Source organism: Somniosus microcephalus, chromosome 4, assembly GCF_052327205.1.
Source record: "Somniosus microcephalus isolate GS21.2 chromosome 4, FLI_Smic_1.0, whole genome shotgun sequence".
NCBI lineage: Eukaryota > Metazoa > Chordata > Chondrichthyes > Squaliformes > Somniosidae > Somniosus > Somniosus microcephalus.
In genome coordinates this window covers 28,793,901-28,815,685 of record NC_140990.1, presented here as the reverse complement: position 1 = coordinate 28,815,685, position 21,785 = coordinate 28,793,901, and the positions used below count along the sequence as shown (strand labels likewise).

Sequence of the window (21,785 nt, the reverse complement as noted above, 5' to 3'; positions counted from 1 at the left end):
GAACATAACCTGGCGATCGAAAAAGGTAAACACAGGCAGACCCGGCTACCAAGAGAGGACAGGATATGCTCTCACTGCAGTCAGGGAGTGGTGGAGACAGAGATGCACTTCCTCACAGCTTGTAGAAAATATCAGGGCATAAGGGAGAATTTCTACCCAAAATTCACAAAAATATGCCCGGAATTCAGAAATTTGAATGATGACCAAAAACTCCCATACCTACTAGGGGAAGAGAGAAATTGTGTAACACTAGTGGCACACTATGTTACAGCTTGCCATAAACAGAGGGACAACCACTAAATATAAGAAAATATATATAAATTATATGAAAGTATATTTATACACTCAGGGATATATCTGTTTATACACTATGGATAGATCTGTATTTTTGTGAACAAACATGAATGTTTTTCGATGCTTTGGCAACATAAGATGTAACTTGTCATGCCAATAAAGCGATTTGAATTGAATTGAATTGAATTGAGTGTAGAACTGAACCCAGCCAGAGTCAGCACCTAGAATTGTCTGTTCTGATTTTCTATCCTTGCTTTGCAGTGATGACTTTTGTAAACTCTGTTTACAGGCTGTAAGACCGCAAACTCGAACCAAACATCAGGTCAAGATGTGACAGTCACTTCATTCATCAGGACCCGAATATCATCGGCCTTTGAATGTGGAAGGAGAAATGTTTGTCTGTTCTGTCTGTGGGAAAAGATTTCAAACATCAGTGTGACTGGAAAAGCACCGAGACACACACACCCGAGTGAGCGTGTTCCAGTGCACTGACTGTGGAAAGAGTTTTAATCAGTTACACAGCCTGAAAAAACATCGCACCATTCACAGCGGGGAGAAACTGTACCCGTGTTCTGTGTGTGGACGAGGCTTCAACTGATAGTCCAACCTGGAGAGACACAAGGATACCCGCACCACAGAGAAACCCTGGAAATGTGGGGACTGTGAGAAGGGATTCAATTACCCGTCTCAACTGGAAACTCATCAACGCAGTCACACTGGGGAGAGGCCGTTCACCTGCTCTGTGTGTGGGATGGGATTCAATTCCCCATCCCAGCTGGAAATTCATCGACGCAGTCACACTGGAGAGAGGCCGTTCAGTTGTTTTCACTGCCTGAAGACTTTCAAAGAATCATCAAACCTGCTGAAACACCAGCAAATTCACACTGGGGAGAGGCCGTTCACCTGCTCTGTGTGTGGGAAGGGATTTTCTCAGTCGAACCACCTGCTGACACACCAGCAAGTTCACACTGGGGAGAGGTTATTCTGCTCTGTATGTGGGAAAGAATTCACTCGTTCATCCAACCTGCTGACACACAAGCGAGTTCACACTGGGGAGAGGTCGTTCACCTGCTCTGTGGGAAAGGGTTCACTCGTTCATCCAACCTGCTGGCACACAAGCGAGCTCACACCAGGGAGAGGTTGTTCACTTGCTCCGTATGTGGGAAGGGGTTCACTCGTTCATCCAACCTGCTGGTACACCAGCGAGCTCACACCAGGGAGAGGTTATTCTCCTGCACCGTATGTGGGAAAGAATTCACTCGTTCATCCAACCTGCTGACACACAAGCGAGTTCACACTGGGGAGAGGCCGTTCACCTGCTCTGTGTGTGGGAAAGGATTTGCTCATTCTTCCCACCTGCAGACACACCAGCGAGTTCACACTGAGGAGAAGCCTTTCACCTGCTCTGTGTGTGGGATGAGATTCACTCAGTCATCCAACTTCCGGACACATCAACCTTTTAAATGTTCTGAGTGTGAGAAGAGCTTTAAAAGCACAAAGGATCTGCTGACACACCAGCAAATTCACACTGGGGAGAGGCCGTTCACCTGCCCCGAGTGTGCAAAGGGATTCACTAATTTATCCAACCTGCGGACACACCAGCGAGTTCACACTGGGGAGAGGTCGTTCACCTGCTCCGTGTGTGGGAAGGGATTCACTCAGTCGTCCAACCTGCGGACACACCAGCGAGTTCACAAGTGACTGCGGGGGTTGGATTCTGCTGTTAATCACATCCAGGACTGAACCATGTTCATTCTGACAGCTGGGGTTTGTTTCAGCTGATGTTAGTAACCCCTATAACTGGGCTGGAGTTTAATCTGTATCAATGTCAAATAAATGAGCTTTGTTTCACACACACGCAGTGTTTTTTAAAAATTCATTGATGGGATGTGGGCGTCGCTGGCTGGCTAGGCCTGCATTTAGTGCCCATCCCTAATTGCCCTTGAGAAGATGGTGGTGAGCCGCCTTCTTGAACCGCTGCAGTCCATATGGTGTAGGTACACCCACAATGCTGTTAGGAAGGGAGTTCCAGGATTTTGGCCCAGCGACAGTGAAGGAACGGCGATACAGGTCCAAGTCAGGATGGTGTGTGGCTTGGAGGGGAACTTGTAGGTGGTGATATTCCCATGCGTCTGCTGCCCTTGCCTTCTAAGTGGTAGAGGTCGCGGGTTTGGAAGGTGCTGTTGAAGGAGCTTTGGCGAGTTGCTGCAGTGCATCTTGTAGATGGTACACACTGCAGCCACAGTGCGCCGGTGGTGGAGGGAGTGAATGTTGAAGGTGGTGGATGGAGTGCCAATCAAGCGGGCTGCTTTATCCTGAATGGTGTCGAGCTTCTTGAGTGTTGTTGGAGCTGCACTCATCCAGGCAAGTGGAGAGTATTCCATCACACTCCTGACTTGTGCCTTGTAGATGGTGGAGTCCTTGATATCTCGACAATACGACGAGCTGATTGAGGACTTGTTACAAACTGAGTGGAATCCATCTGAGAACTGAGTTCCCACAACTTGTTAAAAGATGGATCTACAAGATGTCCAAGTCTGACAGGACAGAAACTTCTATTATATCACAGGGTCCACTTCAACCCTCCAGGGCAGTGAGCCCCTGTAATATTGGATTTTAACCTATGGGAAATATTCTGATAATCTGTTACTGTCACGGGGCAAAGCAGCCTTGTTACTTTAACATCAGTTTAATCAAACTCCATGGACAATCCGATCTCCAAAGGGAAACGTCTCCTTAAAGCTGACGGTGTCGGCAGTTCTGCAGCTCATTTCCCAGTGTGAGCGTGTCAGAATGAAAAGCTTTAACAACAGCCGATGTTTCACAAAGGGAGACCTCACCAGACCAAAGGCCATTGGTGGAGTTTAATGGGCTGTTTGTGTCACTGGGCTACAGGAGGCCATTTTTAACCGAAGGAAAACTGGTCACAGCAAACAGAGAGTTTAACAGACTGTCCCTGGTCCACTCGAACCCACACCTTCTCTCTCTCTCACTATTTATGGGCACTGCTGCAGTAATTGCTCCTCTGACCTTTCCTCTCTTGTCCCTCCTACACCCCTAATACACGGCCCGACACAATCTCCCTCCCCCGACATCCTCACTGTGCTGGAATCCACACCAGTCTCCCCATCTGCTCCTTGTTCTCTCCCTGGATCCTAAAACTACTGAACTCAGTCTTCCCCTCCTGAAGTCTACAGGCTCTAAAACTGAAGCTCGGTGTCCCTCAGTCCTGACTCCTTGATTTACCTCCCCTTCTCTCCTCTTTCCCCCTTGGTTGTGTTCCACACTCTGGGCCTTGGGCCTTCCCCGGGGATTCTCAGTATGAACAGGTGGGATGTGTTTGGAGACAGGGTGTCCCGGCTCTCCACCTTTAAAGGGACAAGGAGACGACCAGCTGGGCTGAATGGCCCTGCTTTATGACATCACTGCAATGTCTAGCAACCAGCCTCCCTGAGCCCTGCTCATTATGGGCTGGGTTTAGCTCAGTGCTGTTACAGGAAGGGAAACAGGAGCAGGATTCGCCCCGTGTGGAGCCCAGGATTAATGGGGAGAGGTACAGGATCAACTTTTACCTTATTGAGTGAGAAATGTCATTGTCCGGACACTCCCTGTCCCTCGGTATCTGTGTCGGGGAGCGGCTGATGGGTTTACTCTGTATCTAACCCATGCTGTACCCGACTGGAGAGTGTTTGATGCTGACACTAGGGGCTCAGCTCCACGAGCACAACATTTAACCCAAAGATGTTCTGATAAACCCATCAGCTTCTCCCCTGGACACAGGTCCTGAGGGACAGGGAGTGTCTCTGATATTTTGGTTGGTGTCATTGATCAAGTTTAAACACCTCGCTCACATCTCCTCTCACCCTGCTTTGTTCCAATGAGAAGTGCCCCAGTTTCTCTCGTCTCTCCTCCTGGGAAAGAGAAGTTCGCCTCAGAAACTCAAACAGGCACTTCACTGCAGACAGGCCATCATGAGGAAACATTTCTTTACCCAGCGAGTTATTATGATCTGAAATGCACTGCCTGAAAGGGTGGAGGAAGCAGATTCAAGAGTAACTTTCAAAAGAGAATTGGATAAATACTTGAAGGGAAAACATTTACCGGGATATGGGGAAAGAGCATGGGAGTGGGACTAATTGGATAGGTCTCCCAAAGAGCTGGCAGAAGCATGATGGGCCGAATAGCCGCCTTTTGTGCTGTTTCATTCTCTGATTCTCTGATAACTAAAGCTTCTCATCCGTGGTATAACCTCAGTGAATTTATTCTGCAGCCTCTCTGTGGCCCCGACATCCTTCCTAGTGTAAGATGCCCAAAACTTATTCTAACTGCAGCCGAACCAATGGTTTTGTTTTCTACGCCCCATTTATAAAAAACCTCGGTTAACATTTTTAAACCACTTTATAAACTTGTCCTCCAATTTTTAAAGATTTGTGTATCTGATCTCCCTGTAGATTTTAGAGATATTAACATAACATTGCTAAAATACATTGACATCAAATGTCTGATATAATGTGTATTTTGGAAAAGAGAAGTTTAGTCTGAGTTAGAAACTCAAAAAGGCGTTTCACTGCAGACAGGCTGCCATGGCAACACTGATAAGACATTCCATTCACTGAATCGACTGGTTGGAATCTGTAATCAGATCAGGGGAAAGAACAGGTTTTGTCTGTTATTAACCACAATATAAGCTTAGAATCATAGAATGGTTACAGCACAGAGGAGGCCATTCGGCCCATCGAGCCCGTGCCGGCTCTCTGCAAGAGCACTTCAGCTAGACCGACTCCCCGCCCTTTCCCCGTAACCCTGCAAATTTCTTTACTTCAGATACTTATCCAATTCCCTTTTGAAAGCCGTGATTGAATCTGCCTCCACCACCCTTTCAGGCAGTGCATTCAAGATCCTAACCACTCGCTGCATAAAAAAGTTTTTCCTCATGTCGCCTTTGGTTCTTCTGCCAATCCCCTTAAATCTGTGTCCTCTGGTTCTCGACCCTTCTGCCAATAGGAACAGTTTCTCTCTATCTACTCTGTCTAGACCCCTCAGGATTTTGAACACCTCTATCAAATCTCCTCTTAACCTTCTCTGCTCTAAGGAGAACCACCCCAGCTTCTCCAGTCTATCCACATAACTGAAGTCCCTTATCCCTGGAATCATTCTTGTAAATCTTTTCTGCACCCTCTCTAAGGTCTTCACATCCTTCCTAAAGTGCAGTGCCCAGAATTGGACACAATGCTGCAGTTGAGGCCGAACCTGTGTTTTATGAAGGTTCATCATAACTTCCTTGCTTTTGTACTCTGTGCCTTCCTTGCTTTTGTTGCCTCTTGTTGCTGGCTCCAGGCAGTTCAGCTCTCAGCTGCAGTCAGTACCTGGGCCAGGCTCAGCACTTTACCCAGCACATCTCTGTCCATGTTGTCATACTTGACACGGAGGGGCTGCGCAGGCTTCTTGTCCACCTCGGTCAGGGCGAGAGGTCCCGACCACTCGTACAAGTCTACGGGCATGTTGCGGCCACACTGCGGACAGCCCGGGCTTAGGCTGCGCGAGCTGGAGCCGCGTGAGCTACACTGGAGAAGGTTGAGATTCCAGAAATAGTGGGGAACCAAAGGGCTAATGAGAGTGAGGAACTTAAAGTAATTCATATCAGTCAAGAAAAAGTACTTGAGAAACTAACAGGACTAAAAGCCGACAAACCCCCTGGACCTGACGGCCTACATCCTAGGGTTCTAAAAGAGGTGGCTGCAGAGATAGTGGATGCATTGGTTGTGATCTTCCAAAATTCACTAGATTCTGAAAAGGTCATCGTGGAATGGAAGGCAGCAAATGTAACCCCGCTATTCAAGAAAGGAGGGAAGAGAGAAAACAGGGCTCTACAGGCCAGTTAGCCTGACATCAGTCCTCGGGAAAATGCTGGAATCTATTATTAAGGAACAGGGCACTTAGAAAATGATAATATGATTAGGCAGAGTAAACATGGTTTTATGAAAGAGAAATCATGTTTGCATAAAGCTCCAAAGTGGGTTCCAAATCATTAATGCTCCAGATTCTAAGATTGGGAAGTGAACAGCTGTGAAATGGTAGGTTTTAGACCACTTCTGCAGCTTTCACCTATTCACAGCAATCCAGTCATTGAGAACCCGACATACTTCACAGAAATCACAGAAACCCCACAGTGCAGATAGGCCATTTCGGCCCATCGAGCCTGCACCGACACATATCCCACCCAATCCCCGTAACCCCTACACCAACACATGTCCCACCCTATCCCCGTAACCCCACGTATTTAATCCCCCTAACACTAAGGGTCAATTTATCATAGCCAATCAACCTAACCCGCACATCTTTGGACTGTGGGAGGAAACCCACGCAAACACGGGGAGAATGTGCAAACTCCACACAGACAGTCACCCGAGGCCGGATTCGAACCCGGGTCTCTGGCGCTGTGAGGCAACTGTGCTAACCACTATGCCACCGTGCTGCCTGACGTGATAGTCGCTCTCCGGGAACCTTGTCAAAAACCTGGTAAAATGGTAAGTACTTGGGAAAATGGTGCTCTAACAACCTTTTAACAAGCTTTAAAGTATCTAAATTGGCTGACCCACCGCTTGGTGTCGGGTTTGTTCAGGGATGACAGACCCGACACTGAGGAAACTCACAAGGAGGCAGTTCAGAGCGGGATAACGACCCGCTGTCAGTTTTTGTGATTTTGACAGTGGGCTTGCCTCCAAACCCGCACACTGAGCACCGACAAAATTCAGCCCTTAGAGAACTGCGTACAGTTCTGGTCACCATATTATAAAAAGGATATAGAGGCACTGGAGAGGGTGCAGAGAAGATTTAGAAGGATGATACCAGAAATGCAAGGGTATGCACATCAGGAAAGGATCAACAGGTTGGGTCTCTATTCACTTGAAAAAAGGCTGAGGGGTGACCTAATAGAGGTCCTTAAAATTATGAAAATGTTTTGGTAGAGTGGATACAGAGAGAATGTTTCCACTTGTGGGGAAGAACATAACTAGAGGCCATCAATATAAGACAGTCACCAAGAAATCCAATAGGGAATTCAGAAGAAACTTCTTTACCCAGAGAGTGGTGAGAATGTGGAACTCGCTGCCACAGGGAGTGGTTGAAGCAAATAATATCGATGCATTTAAGGGGAGGCTGGACAAGCATATGAGGGAGAAGGGAATAGAGGGTTATGGTGATAGATTTAGATGAGGCAAAACGGGAGGAGGCTGGTGTGGAGCAGAAACACCAGCATGGACTGGTTGGGCCGAATGGCCTGTTTCTGTGCCGTATATCCTGTGTAATCCTGTGTAATTCTAACAATCTCAGTTCTGCAAGTTTCAATTCACTATTCCCTGTAAAGCGATTGTTAAAACCTGAGCCAGTGTGTTGTGAGACAAAGAGCCTTGAGTCCAATAAGGGGAATAAAGGCCCACAGCCTCCCCTGGCCCCGGGCCCTGAACAAGGGACTGGAGAAACTCGCTGCCCTGCGAATCAGACAATCAGCCGGTGCTAGTCCCACCCCTCGGACTCCCCGATTGGTTGGAGGACCCGCCGCTGGCTCGCAACTCCAGCCCCGCCCCGCTCGCTCCCTATTGGTCAGAAGCTCCCGTCAATCAGGCCGCGGGCCCGGGTCACATGTCCCTCACCGGGCGGAGCTGCAGGTCGGCAGGAGCGGGGTCGGGAGATTAATAAACTGCGGGTAGGCCGCGCCGCAGGGTTTATAAAGTTAGTGGAGGGAGCGGGTTAATGAACCCCGGGGGGACGCGGGCTGCACACACCCCGAGTGCAGCCCCAGGCCCCATTATTAAAACACTCAACATTATCTGCTTCACAAACACCTGGGGTGGGCCTCAGGCCCCGAACAAGAGCCTCCGGGCCGGGCCTTTGCCCCGAGTGGGGCGGCAGCTGCGGGGTTTTCTCCCGGTGACAGGCCGGGGTAACGGCCGCCATCTTGAGAGGCTCCGGGGGCAGCAGGGTGCATGCGTGGCCCCCTTGGCCAGGAGCCAGGAGGAGAGAATCTTGTCCATTTCTATCCTGCACTCACAGTGATGGCTTTTGTAAACTCCTTTTACAGGCTGAGGGAAGGGCAGCATTTACAGACCGCAAACTCAAACCAAATATCACATCAACATCTGACAGAGTCACTCCATTCATCAGGACCCGAATATCATCGGCCTTTGAATGTGGAAGGAGAAATGTTTGTCTGTTCTGTCTGTGGGAAAAGATTTCAAACATCAGTGTGACTGGAAAAGCACCGAGACACACACACTCGAGTGAGAGTGTTCCAGTGCACTGACTGTGGAAAGAGCTTTAACCAGTTACACAGCCTGAAAAAACATTGCACCATTCACAGTGGGGAGAAACCGTACACGTGTTCTGTGTGTGGACGAGGCTTTAACCGATCGTCCAACCTGGAGAGGCACAAGGACAGCCGCAGCAAGGAGAAACCGTGGAAATGTGGGGACTGTGGGAAGGGATTCAATTACCCATCTGAGCTGGAATCTCATCAACGCAGTCACACCGGGGACAGGCTGTTTGTAGTGTCCGAGTATAAATAATATACACGGACTGCAGGAGAACAATAATAACAGGTATTTACTGAACAGAGGGTAACTTAAGACTGACGTACAGAAGCCTGCTATGGCTTCATATACAGGGGTGGTCACTGCCGGTACTGCAGTATAGAATCAGTTCTTCTCTTAAAGGTACATACACAAAAATTCCTCCCCTTTTAGATAAACAGTACATAACATTCATTTAACAACTAAATAGTAACTAATTACAATTACAATTTTCTCTGTACTATATACATCAACTGAAATAATCATTTATAAGTTCAGTCTTTGAGGAGGCTTCCTGATCCTGACTGGATAGCGCCTTTCTCGAGTATCCTGTTCTTGCAGCGGAGTTGATTCTGGCTCATTGTCATTGGTTGGTTCGTCAGCTTCCAATACCACTGCTTCTGAGGTAGACGCAATCTGTACTTCGGGTTGATTACCAGGTGCACCTGCTTGTGGTATGGGTTTGGCTTGTTCCTGTGACTCTAGAATCTGGTCAGCATGGCGTCTCACGATGCTCTCTCCAACGTCCACTGTGTACATTACTGGTCCCTGCTGTGTGCATATCGTTCCTGGCTGCCATTTTTCTGTTCGGTAGTCGCGGGCCAAGACTGGCTGCCCTATCTTGAAGCTCCTGGTTGGCTTCTCATTTATGTGCTGGAATTGCTTATCCTCAACATCTCGTCTTATGTTTGGTTTGAGCAAATCCAGGCGACATCTTAGCCTTCGGTTGAAGAACATTACGGCTGGAGCTTGGTTGGTGACTGCATGTGTCGCATTCTGGTAAGCAAACAAGAAATTATCCACCTTGTGTTGTAGTGGTATGTCGTCATTATACATTGCCTTTATGGCCTTTTTAAAGGTCTGAACAAACCTCTTAGCCAATCCATTTGTGGCTGGATGACATGGGGCAGATGTGTAATGTTTCACCCCATTATTCCTCAGAAACCTCCGGAAATCCTCGGACACAAACTATGGCCCATTGTCGGAGCAAATCTGTTCTGGCAAGCCATTCCTGGTGAAGATGGTCCGTAGGACTGCAATAGTTTTCTCCGTGGTGGTGGAGGACATTTTGATGACCTCTGGCCATTTTGAATGGGCGTCCACAGCGATTAGGAACATTGAGTCCATAAATGGATCAGCAAAATCAATGTGTACCCATTGCCATGGAGATGAGGGCCACTCCCATGGATGTAGCGGGGCCTGTGGTGGAGCGTTTTGGACCTTCTGGCATCCTGTGCATCTCTTGGTCATGTCCTCGATTTCTTGATCGATTCCTGGCCACCACACAAATGCCCTGGCTAGGCTCTTCATTTTTACCCCTCCCAGATGACCCTCATGAAGCTCATTGAGCACTCTATCTCTCAACTTGGGTGGAATTACCACTCGGGATCCACACATCAATGTCCCCCGGCACACTGACAGCTGTTCTCTCCTTGGCGAGAATGCTGGCAACAGTGAGTCGCCATGTGCTGGCCATCCCTTCACCGTCAAATCATAGACCCGAGAGAGTGTCAGGTCATTTCGGGTTTCCTTTTCTATACTTGAGTTTGTAACAGGTAGACATTCGACTGTGGTCGCATGGAATATCTCAACAGGGTCCACTGCAGGTGCTTCCTCTACCGTAGGCAACGGTAGGTGCGACAGCCCATCAGTGTTTCCATGCTGTTTCGTACCCTTGTACTCTATGTCGTACTGATGTGCCCCTAGAAAAAGTGACCATCTTTGCAGCCGTTGCGCCGTCATCACCGGAACGCCCTTCTTTGGGTTAAAAATGGAGACCAGGGGCTGATGATCAGTCAGTAGGGTGAATTTCTGCCCGTGCAGGTAGTGATTGAACTTCTTCACCCCCCACACCAGGCTGAGGGCCTCCCTGTCAATCTGGGCGTAGGTACGCTCGGCTGAGGTTAACGAGCGCAACGCAAAGGCTATTGGCCTCTCTGAACCGTCAAGGAATTTGTGTGACAGCACCGCTCCAATGCCATAGGGAGACACATCACATGCTAACCGAATCGGTAGTGTTGGATTGTAGTGGGCCAATACTTCTTTTGAAGTGATTAGGCATTTACATTTCTGAAAGGCACGCTTACACTCATCACTCCATTTCCATGTTACTCCAGTTTGCAGTAGGGCATTCAGTGGGTGCAGAATTGTAGATAAATTCGGCAAGAACTTATGGTAGTAGTTCACCAACCCGAGGAACGACCTCAGTTGCGACACATTTTCCGGTGCTAGAGCCTTGACTATAGCCACAATCCTGTCCGGCGACTTATGCAACCTTTCCTCATCAATCATGTGGCCACAATACGAGATTTGTCTCCTGAAGAACTCGCATTTGGGGCGGTTGGCTCGTAGCCCATATTCCTGTAATCTCGTGAGCACCTGCTCCAGGTTGGCAAGGTGTTCACTGTCATTTTCGCCCGTAACCAGGATGTTGTCCAAATAACACTGGGTCCCCGGGATCCCTTGCAGGACTTGTTCCATCGCCCTCTGCCAAATAGCCGGGGCTGATGCTACCCCGAATACCAGTCGATTGTACTGGTAAAGGCCTTTGTGAGTGTTTATCGTGAGGTATTTCCTAGATGCTTCCTCCACCTCCATTTATAGATACGCTTGGGCCAGATCAATCTTTGGAAAGCGTTTCCCTCCAGATAGTGAGGCGAAAATATCTTCTATCCGTGGAAGTGGATATTCTACTGTGTGCAGGACTGGGTTCACAGTTACCTTGAAGTCCCCACAGATGCGAACCTTCCTTGGCTCCCCAGGCGTGCTGCTCAATGATTTCTTCATTACAGGAATGATGGGTGTGGCCCACTCGCTCCAGTCCACCTTGGACAGCACACCCGAATGCTCCAGACTCTCCAGCTCTGCTTCAACGGCTGGGCGGATCACGTACAGTACCGGTCTGGCCTTAAAAAATTTTGGATTTGCGTTATCTTCGATTTTTATCGTTGCCGTTACTCCTTTTAGAGTCCCAAGTCCTTGTTGGAAACCTCTTTCATGTCAATTAGAATCTTTGACAGTCGTCGAGGTGTGACATCATCATCCTTTTTATCAGTCACAGTTAGCGCCTGAATGGAATGCCAATCCAATTGTATTTTTCAGATCCATTCACGTCCCAATAATGGTGGTCCTCCATCTGGTAGTATATATAGATACAGTTTCTGTGTTTCCTTGCCGTTGTATTCAACTGGCACCCTTATTTTTCCTCTGGGGTAGACTTTTTGCCCCATGTATGTCTACAATACAATGGATGTGTCCTTCAAGGGTATGTGTGAGAATAGCCGCTCATAGTCTCATCGATTCATGACAGTTAGGGCTGATCCTGTGTCCAATTCCATCTTTACTGGGGACCCTGCTATCATGAGGGTGACCCAAATGGTTCGGTGATCCTCCTTTGTGATCACGTTGTGTAACTTTAGAAAACTTAGTCTCCTGCTCCCGGAGTCCTTATCACTCTCCTGATCTTCCGAACTACTGTCTGTCAATTTCTTTACTTTCTTGTACTTTTCCTTAGTAGTTCTTGTAGTGTTGGTTTTCTTTCCCGACCTGCAGACTCTTGCTATGTGTCCCATTTTCCCACATTGCCTGCATACTTTGTCCTTAAACCAGCAGTCCTTCTGATCATGGGTTGTTCTGCCGCAGCGATAGCACTTTTCTGCTCCATACGCCATTTCGTTAGCGCTGTATTCCTGTGGTTTCTGTTGTATTTCCGCAGCTCCCCGTGCTGCTGCTTCTTAGGATACTGCCACGCTGAAAGCCTGTTCTAGCGTCAGGTCCTTTTCCGAAAGTAGTCGTTTCTGGGTTCCTTCACTCTGGAGCCCGCAGACAAACTTATCCCGTAAGGTGTCTGCCAATCCTGCTCCGAACTGGCAGTGCTTCGATAACTTGCGTAGTTCCGTAAGATAGTCAGCATTGCTCTCATCTTTGTGCTGGTTTCTTTTATGGAACTTGAATCTTTCTGCTATCAGCAGCGGTGTAGGGTTTAGGTGTTCCTGTAAGATATTAACAATTGATATACCTATCAATTCCTCCAATAAAAGGCGAAGAGTTACGAAGGTGACTAAAGGTTTTTATTGACTAAATAACAGCCCACTCTCGTGGGTGATCCGATCCAAGCAGGAGGAATACCAGCCAGTCGCTCACCTTTATACCTGGCCTGGTGGGTGGAGCCAAGGCGGAGTCGGCAGTGGTCATCCCAGGTATAGCAGTGTGGCAAGAGGCGACCTCGTACCGTGATACAATAGTGGTCAGTGATACAGTTATAACGAACAGTGGTGAACAGTGCTAACTACTAACAGTGATACGATAGTGAACGTGGTTTACCACATTCACCCCTTGTTTAGAATTAAGTCCGGCGGGGTGAAGTGTACTACCAATTCTGGTAGGTCAGTCTGTCCGGAGGCTTCGTAAGCCTCTCCGATCGCCGCAGCGGTGGTGTTGCCTTATCCGGTGCTGGTGCCTTATCCGGTGTTGATGCTGGTGTTTGCGTGGTCGGCGAGGGCTCGTGGGGTTCCGGCATGCCGTCTACCTGGACTGAGGTTGGGGGGGGTGGTGGCGGTGTTTCCGGATCGGCTGAGGGTGCGAGGTCTCGTAGGGAGACAGTGTCCTCCCGCCCGTCTGGGTACGCCACGTAGGCGTACTGGGGGTTGGCGTGCAGGAGGTTCACCCTCTCGACCAGGGGGTCCGTTTTATGGGTCCTCACGTGTTTCCGCAGCCAGACCGGCCCCGGGGCGGTCAGCCAGGTTGGTAGAGTGGTTCCCGTAGTCGACTTCCTGGGGAAAACGAACATTCGTTCATGGGGGGTGGTGTTAGTGGCCGTGCAAAGTAATGACCGGATGGAGTGCAGCGCTGTCGGGAGGACTTCTTGCCAGCGGGAGGTTGGGAGGCCCTTAGACTTTAAGGCTAAGAGGACGGCCTTCCATACCGTCGCGTTCTCTCTTTCCACCTGACCGTTACCTCTGGGGTTGTAGCTGGTGGTCCTGCTTGCTGCAATACCTCTCTCTAGGAGGAATTGCCGGAGTTCCTCGCTCATGAAGGAGGAGCCCCGGTCGCTGTGTATATAGTTCGGGAACCCGAACAAGGCGAAGAGGGCATTCAGGCACTTAATGACCGTGCTACTGGTCATGTCGGGGCAGGGGAAGGCAAAGGGGAAACGGGAGTACTCATCAACGATGTTGAGGAAGTACACATTACGGTCAGAGGACGGGAGGGGCCCCTTAAAGTCGATGCTCAGGCGCTCGAAGGGGCGGGTGGCCTTGATCAGGCTTGCTCGGTCCGGCCTATAGAAGTGCGGTTTGCACTCCGCACAGGTCTGGCAGTTCCTGGTCATGGTCCTGACCTCCTCGATGGAGTAGGTCAGGTTGCGGGCCTTAATGAAATGGTAGAGTCTGGTGACTCCGGGGTGGCAGAGCTGGTCGTGGAGGGTCTGAAGCCTATCGATATGCGCGCTGGCGCATGTCATTCGTGAAAGGGCATCAGGGGATTCGTTCAGCTTGCCTGGCCGGTACAAGATCTCATAATCGTAGGTGGAGAGCTCGATTCTCCATCTCAAAATCTTGTCATTCTTGATTTTGCCCTTCAGCTTGTTATTAAACATGAAAGCCACCGAACGCTGGTCGGTGAGGAGGGTAAATCGTTTGCCTGCCAGGTAGTGTCTCCAGCGCCGTACTGCCTCCACGATCGCCTGGGCCTCTTTCTCGACCGACGAATGTCGGATCTCGGGGCCCTGTAGGGTCCTTGAGAAGAAGGCCACTGGCCTCCCCTCCTGGTTTAGGGTGGCGGCTAAGGCGAAGTCGGATGCGTCGCTCTCCACCTGAAAGGGGATGGACTCGTCCACTGCGTGCATCGTGGCCTTGGCTATGTCTCCCTTAATGAGGGAGAAGGCCGCGCACGCCTCCTCCGTGAGGGGGAAGGAAGTGGCTTTCAGGAGGGGTCTGGCTTTGTCCGCGTAATTGGGTACCCATTGGGCATAGTAGGCGAAAAGCCCCAGGGTTCTCCTAAGTGCTTTAGGGCAGTGGGGGAGGGGTAGCTCCATGAGGGGGCGCATTCTTTCTGGGTCGGGGCCGATGATTCCGTTCTCCACTACGCAGCCGAGGATGGCAAGGCGCGTGGTGTTAAACACGCATTTCTCCTTATTGTAGGTGAGGTTCAGCCGTTGGGCCGTACGGAGGAATTTCTCCAGATTCGCGTCATGTTCCTGCTGGTCGCGGCCGCAGATAGTGACGTTATCTAGGTAGGGGAATGTAGCCTGCAGTTCGTTCTGGTCAACCATCTGGTCCATCTCCCTTTGGAAGACCGAGACCCCATTAGTGACACCGAAGGGGACCCTAAGGAAGTGGTATAGGCGCCCATTCGCCTCGAAGGCGGTATACTGGCGGTCCTCAGGGTGGATAGGGAGTTGGTGGTAGGCCGACTTCAGGTCGATGGTCGAGAATACTTTATACTGTGCAATCTGATTGACCATGTCAGATATGCGGGGGAGGGGGTATGCGTCCAGCTGGGTATATCTGTTTATGGTCTGGCTGTAGTCGATGACCAGGCGGTTTTTATCGCCGGTCTTTACGACTACGACCTGGGCACGCCAGGGGCTGCTGCTCCCCTCGATAATGCCCTCTTTCAGGAGGCGCCGCACCTCAGAGCTAATGAAGGCTCTGTCCCCGGCGCTATACCGCCTGCTTTTGGTAGCGACGGGTTTGCAGTCAGGGGTAAGGTTAGCAAACAGAGAGGGTGGCGGGACCTTGAGGGTGGAGAGGCTGCAGGTGTTACGCGGTGGGCGGTTTAACGTTTGCTGGTTGTTGACTGTGAGTGGGGGGAGGGGTCCACCGTATGCTAGGGTTACGCTTTGGAGGTGGGATTGGAAGTCCAGCCCTAGTAGGACGGCAGCGCAGAGATGGGGGAGGACGAGGAGTTTAAAGTTTTTATACTCCGTGCCCTTAACCGACAGGGTCACGACACAGTAGCCGCTGATGTCCGTGGCGTGGGACCTCGATGCCATCGAGATTCGGCTGCGCGTTGGTAGGACAGAGAGGGAGTAGTGGCTCACCGTGTCTGGGTGGATGAAGCTCTCCGTGCTTCCGCTGTCGAACAGGCAGGTCGTGGCGTGGCCGTTCACTTTGATGTCCATCATTGACTTGGACAGATGGTGCGGGCGGGCTTGGTCCAGGGTGACGGAAGCTAGTGTGTAGCTGAGCGAGTCGTTGTCATCTGCGGGCGAGGCGGTCGGGCGTGGTGAGTAAAATGGCGTCTCCCACGAGGTAGGGCCCCATGAGGCACTATTGGGGTCGGTTGCCTTAATCAAAGATGGCCGCCCCCATGACTCATGTGTGGGGATGCTGGCCTCAGTTGCCCTAAACAAAGATGGCCGCCCCCATGACTCATGTGTGGGGATGCTGGCCTCAGTTGCCCTAAACGAAGATGGCCGCCCCCATAGTTCGCATGCGGCACTGCTGGCCTCTGAGGATCCGCTCCTGCAGGCCTTGGAGAAGTGGCCTTTCTTCAGGCAGGTTTTACATATGGAGTTCTTGGCTGGGCAGCGCGACCTCGGGTGCTTCTCCTGGCCACAAAAAAAACAGCCGGCGGCCCGATCGCGGATGCCCGATGTCGGGGCCGGTGCCGGGGGTGGCGGGGCCGGTCGGGTCCGGGACGCCGACGCAGAGGTAGGTCCCGGGGGCGGCGCTGGGAAGGGTGCTGTGGTAGGGGTCGGGCCCGAGTCCCAGGGTCGCGAGCAGTACCTGGTGAATGCTTCCTGATCTTGGTGGGCCACTTCCAGGGAGATAGCGAGGGCTTCAGCTTTTTCCATGCTGAGGTCTTTAGCTTCCAGCAGTCTTTGCCGTGAGTACTCGGACCGTAGGCCTTTCAGGAATGCGTCGCGGATATTATCTTCAGTATTTTCGGCTGCCGACACCGATTTAAAGTCACAGTTCCTGGCGAGTGCATATAGCGCCTGTGAGAATTCGGCTACTGATTCTCCTGGCTGTTGCGGCCGTGATCTTAGGAGGTGCCTAGCGTACATGTAGTTTACCGGGGTCCGGTACTTCTGTTTCAGCAGGTTGATGGCGGTCTCGTAGGTAGTCATGTCCTCGATGAGAGTGTATACTCTCGGGCTCAGTTGTGCCTGCAGGACACTTAGTTTGGATGCCTGAGGGACGCTGGATTCTCTCAGGTATGATTCGAAGCAGACCAGCCAGTGTTTAAAGTCTGCGGCTGAGTTTGCTGCTCGTGGGTTCAGGTCCAGGTACGGCGGTCTGAGGGCTCGCAGCCAAGCTGGCTGGTGTGGCTGTGCTCCTGGGAGCTGCGCTGGTGGCTCCTCCGCCGGTTGTGACTCGTTGTCGGACATCATTAAATTTAGTCAATAAAATTGATATACCTATCAATTCCTCCAATAAAAGGCGAAGAGTTACGAAGGTGACTAAAGGTTTTTATTGACTAAATAACAGCCCACTCTCGTGGGTGATCCGATCCAAGCAGGAGGAATACCAGCCAGTCGCTCACCTTTATACCTGGCCTGGTGGGTGGAGCCAAGGCGGAGTCGGCAGTGGTCATCCCAGGTATAGCAGTGTGGCAAGAGGCGACCTCGTACCGTGATACAATAGTGGTCAGTGATACAGTTATAACGAACAGTGGTGAACAGTGCTAACTACTAACAGTGATACGATAGTGAACGTGGTTTACCACACAATCTCCTCAAAACTTTTCTCCATTGGTTTAGCTGGGGTAATTAAATTTCGCAATAGACCGTACGTTCTCGTGCCCATCAAATTTAATAATACCGACGCCTTCTTTCCATTGGCCACCTCATTTGCCTTGCAGTACACTTCAATTCTTTCCACCTACGTGGTCCAGTCTTCTACCTCATTGTCAAAAGCTGTGATACTGCCACTTTTCGGCACCTTGGGTGATTTAAAATGGCGCCTCCCGCGCTTTTTCTTCTTCACCAATGGATTAAAATGGCACCTCCCGCGCTTTTCCTTCTTCCCCAATGGAATAAAATGGAGCCTCCCGCGCTTTTCCTTCTTCCCCTTGCTGCCACGCTGCTCCTAGCGTTCTGCAGGGTAATGGCGGCGACCCGCGGCTTCGGCGCCTCTCACTTTTCCTTCCCCTTGTTTTATTTTCGCTACGCTGCCCGGTTCTTGAGCACCGACCGCGCCATGTGCGCTCTACCCTCTCTCTCTCTCTTTTCCTCCCGACGACGCTGCACGGCCCCTTTGCACAGCCGCTCGATCGAGCTCGAGCCCGCCGCAGTCGGAAGGGTCAGCGCACTACCTGCTACCAGCACGATTTGCTGGAACACCTTGACTGGGGAGCCAAGCCCAGCTCTCCACGGCCTCTCCTGCAACTCTCCGAACTCCGATGGATCCTTGGGCGGTTGCCCGCAGTCGACGCCTGTTGTTCTGACTTCGACCTCCAAAAGCTTCTTCTCAGGGAAAGATCCCCGTGAGGTGATGCAGTACTGCAGGTGAGTTCGAACCTGTTCGTTGCCAATGTAGTGTCCGAGTATAAATAATACATGGACTGCAGGAGAACAATAATAACAGGTATTTACTGAACAGAGGGTAACTTAAGACTGACATACAGAAGCCTGCTATGGCTTTATATACAGGGGTGGTCACTGCCGGTACTGCAGCATAGAATCAGTTCTTCTCTTAAAGGTACATACACAACACTGTTCACCTGTTCCGTGTGTGGGAAAACATCATTTGTTTCACACTTGGCGCAAAAAGAATATATTAATGGCAACAATTCATTTGAGTTGATTTGAAATAGTTTAGTTCATCAATTGAATCATGTTTCTCTCATTGTATTTCCCAACTCAGATTCATGGCCTCATTTACTTTCTTCCTCTGAGCCCCTGAACCTCATCTGGCAGTGTAATGTTGGCGAGTGGTGATTGATGGCCCTCGGAACCAATAGGAAGAGAGTTCAGAGGCCGGAGGGCCAAGGGAGCAGCGAGTTCGGCCACCAATCGCGGTGTTTGAGGGGTGGAACCTGAGTCGGGTGAGTCAGTGTGAAGCCGTTAAACAATTTATCTTTTAAAAGTTAAATTGAGATTTCATTTGTCAACAGAACAGTTTAACATTTGTCAGTATTTTGTTTCCCTGGAGTTGCTATTATGAGTTTCAGACACCTCAGTGCCAAGTGGACCAGGTGTTTACAACACTCTTAATAAGGAGAAACTGACTCCAGTGTCAGAAGGGTCGGTAACCAGAGGACTCAGATTTAATGTAATTGTCAAAAGAACCAGTGGCGACATGAGGAAAGAATTTAAGCAGCGAGTTGTTATGACCTGGAAGGCACTGCCTGAAGTGGTGGTGGAAGCAGATTCAATGGCAACTTTCAAAGGGGAATTGTAGAACTACTTGAATTGGGAAACAAATTGCGGGTCTGTGGGGATAAAGCAGAGGAGTGGGCCTAAATTCAAAGAGCTGGGACAATGGGCCGAAGGGCTGTACCATTCTCTGATTCTATGAACTCTGCATTCCTCCAATTCTGGCCTGTTGTGCATCCCCCACTTCCTTCGCTCCACCATTGGTGGCCGTGCCTTCAGTTGCCTCGACCCTCAGCTCAATCTTTGCCCATTCTGCTCTTGTGAAGCACCTTGGAATGTTTTACTACGTTAAAGGCGCTATGTAAATGCAAGTTGTTGTTGGTGTGCTACCATTGGCCTCAGCTTTTCCAGACAGAATCAGCCAGGGCCGGCGGCTGTGCTGCTCTCCATGGTCGAAATGCTGGCAGCTCGCCGTAAAGGCCCACAAGCTCAGAATTGCCATTAGCAAGGAACTGGAGGGCAAAGAGTGACTGGGGCCCAACCCTATCATCAAGCACCACCTTCAGGAGAGAAAGGGAATAAAATCCGAATTTCTATCCTGTATTTACAGTCATGACTTTTGTAAACTGCTTTTACAGGGCATTAGAAGGGGAGGATGTGCAGACGAGAAATTCAAACCAAACATCACGTCAAAATCTGACAGAGTGACACGATTCATCAGGACCTGGATATCATCGGCCTTTTAATATAGGAGAAATGTTTGTCTGTGGGAGAAGATTTCAAATGTCAGTGTGACTGGAAAAGCACCGAGACACACACACCCGAGTGAGAGTGTTCCAGGGCACTGACTGTGGAAAGAGCCTTAACCAGTTACACAACCTGAAAAAACATCGCACCATTCACAGCGGGGAGAAACCGTACACGTGTTCTGTGTGTGGACGAGGCTTCAACCGATCATCCAACCTGGAGAGACACAAGGACACCCGCACCATGGAGAAACCGTGGAAATGTGAGGACTGTGGGAAGGGATTCAGTTCCCCATCGAAGCTAGAAATTCATCGACGCAGTCACACTGGGGAGCGGCCGTTCACCTGCTCCATGTGTGGGAAGAGATTCACTTGTTCATCCGAGCTTCTGAGACACCAGTGCATTCACATTGGGGAGAGGCCGTTCACCTGCTCCATGTGTGGGAAGAGATTCACTTGTTCATCTGAGCTTGTGAAACACCAGCACATTCACACTGGAGATGGTCTGTTCACCTGCTCCGTGTGTAAGAAGGGATTCACTCAGTCATCCAACCTGCTGACACACCAGCGAGCTCACACCGGGGAGAGGGCGTTCACCTGCTCCGTGTGTGGGAAGGGATTCACTCAGCACTCCAGCTTGCTGACACACCAGCGACTTCACACTGGGGAGAGGCCATTCACCTGCTCCATGTGTGGGAAGGGATTCACTCAGCAGTCCAGCTTGTTGACACACCAGCGACTTCACACTGGGGAGAGGCCGTTCACGTGCTCCGTGTGTAGGAAGGGATTCACTAATTCATCCGATGTTCTGACACACCAGTGAGTTCACACTGGGGAGAGGCCGTTCACCTGCTCTGAGTGTGGGAAGGGATTCACTCGGTCATCGCACCTCACTACACATCAACTTGTTCACACAGATAAAAGACCTTTTAAATGTTCTGACTGTGAGAAGATCTTTAAAAGCACAAAGGAACGGCTGATACACCAACGAGTTCACACTGGGGAGAGGCCATTCACCTGCTCCATGTGTGGGAAGGGATTCACTCAGTCATCTAACCTGCTGACACACCAGCGAGTTCACACTGAGGAGAGGCCGTTCACCTGCTCAGTGTGTGGGAAGGGATTCACTCAGTCATCCAATCTGCTGACACACCAGCGACTTCACACCGGGGAGAGGCCGTTCACCTGCTCAGTGTGTGGGATGGGATTCACTCATTCATCCCAACTGCTGAGACAGCAGCGAGTTCACCAGTGACTGCAGGGGTTGGATTCTGCTGTTGTTGCTGCTGTTAATCACATCCAGGACTGAGCCATGTTCATTCTGACAGTTGGAGTTTGTTTCTGCTGATGTTATTAACCCTACAACTGGGCTGGAGTTTCAAATTCTGGATATATCTACATATAAAAAAGACCTCTTCTGTCTGTCTGTCTGTCTTTCTGTCTGTCTGTCTGTCTGTCCATTCTCTATACGTTCGAAAGTTATAGAGCGTACCTACACGCGCGTCACATCAAAAGAAAGCTTACGATTACGGACCGGTCATAGGCATATTTACTTTTCCGTCAGACAAAAATCGTGCCCACGGTATCCAAAAAATGTTCAAAATTCCGCTCATTAAATGGGAAAAGTTCCGCTCATTTGCTCATTAGCATTGAGTGACATGAAGGTTGACCAATCGTACGGTCGAGCGACCTGACAGTTGACCGACGGTTGACCAATCGCTGCGTCACGGGGCGGGTTCATTGCGCGTGCGGGCGGGCCATCCTACAGTTGAGTGTTGAGTGACTTGACGATTGACCAATCCTACAGTTCAGTGACCAGACGGTTGACCAATCGGTGTGTGTGTGGGCGGGCCTTATCATTCTGAACCGAGGTGAGTGGCCGCCATCTTGATTCTTCACGATTTTTTCCCCACA

General features: G+C 50.3%; 1 pseudogene; it reads left to right on the top strand.

Moving 5' to 3' along the window:
• The first annotated feature begins 1,201 nt into the window (after nucleotides 1-1,201).
• Nucleotides 1,202-21,275, top strand: LOC147118486 (uncharacterized; annotated as a pseudogene).
• Nucleotides 21,276-21,785: the final 510 nt, after the last annotated feature.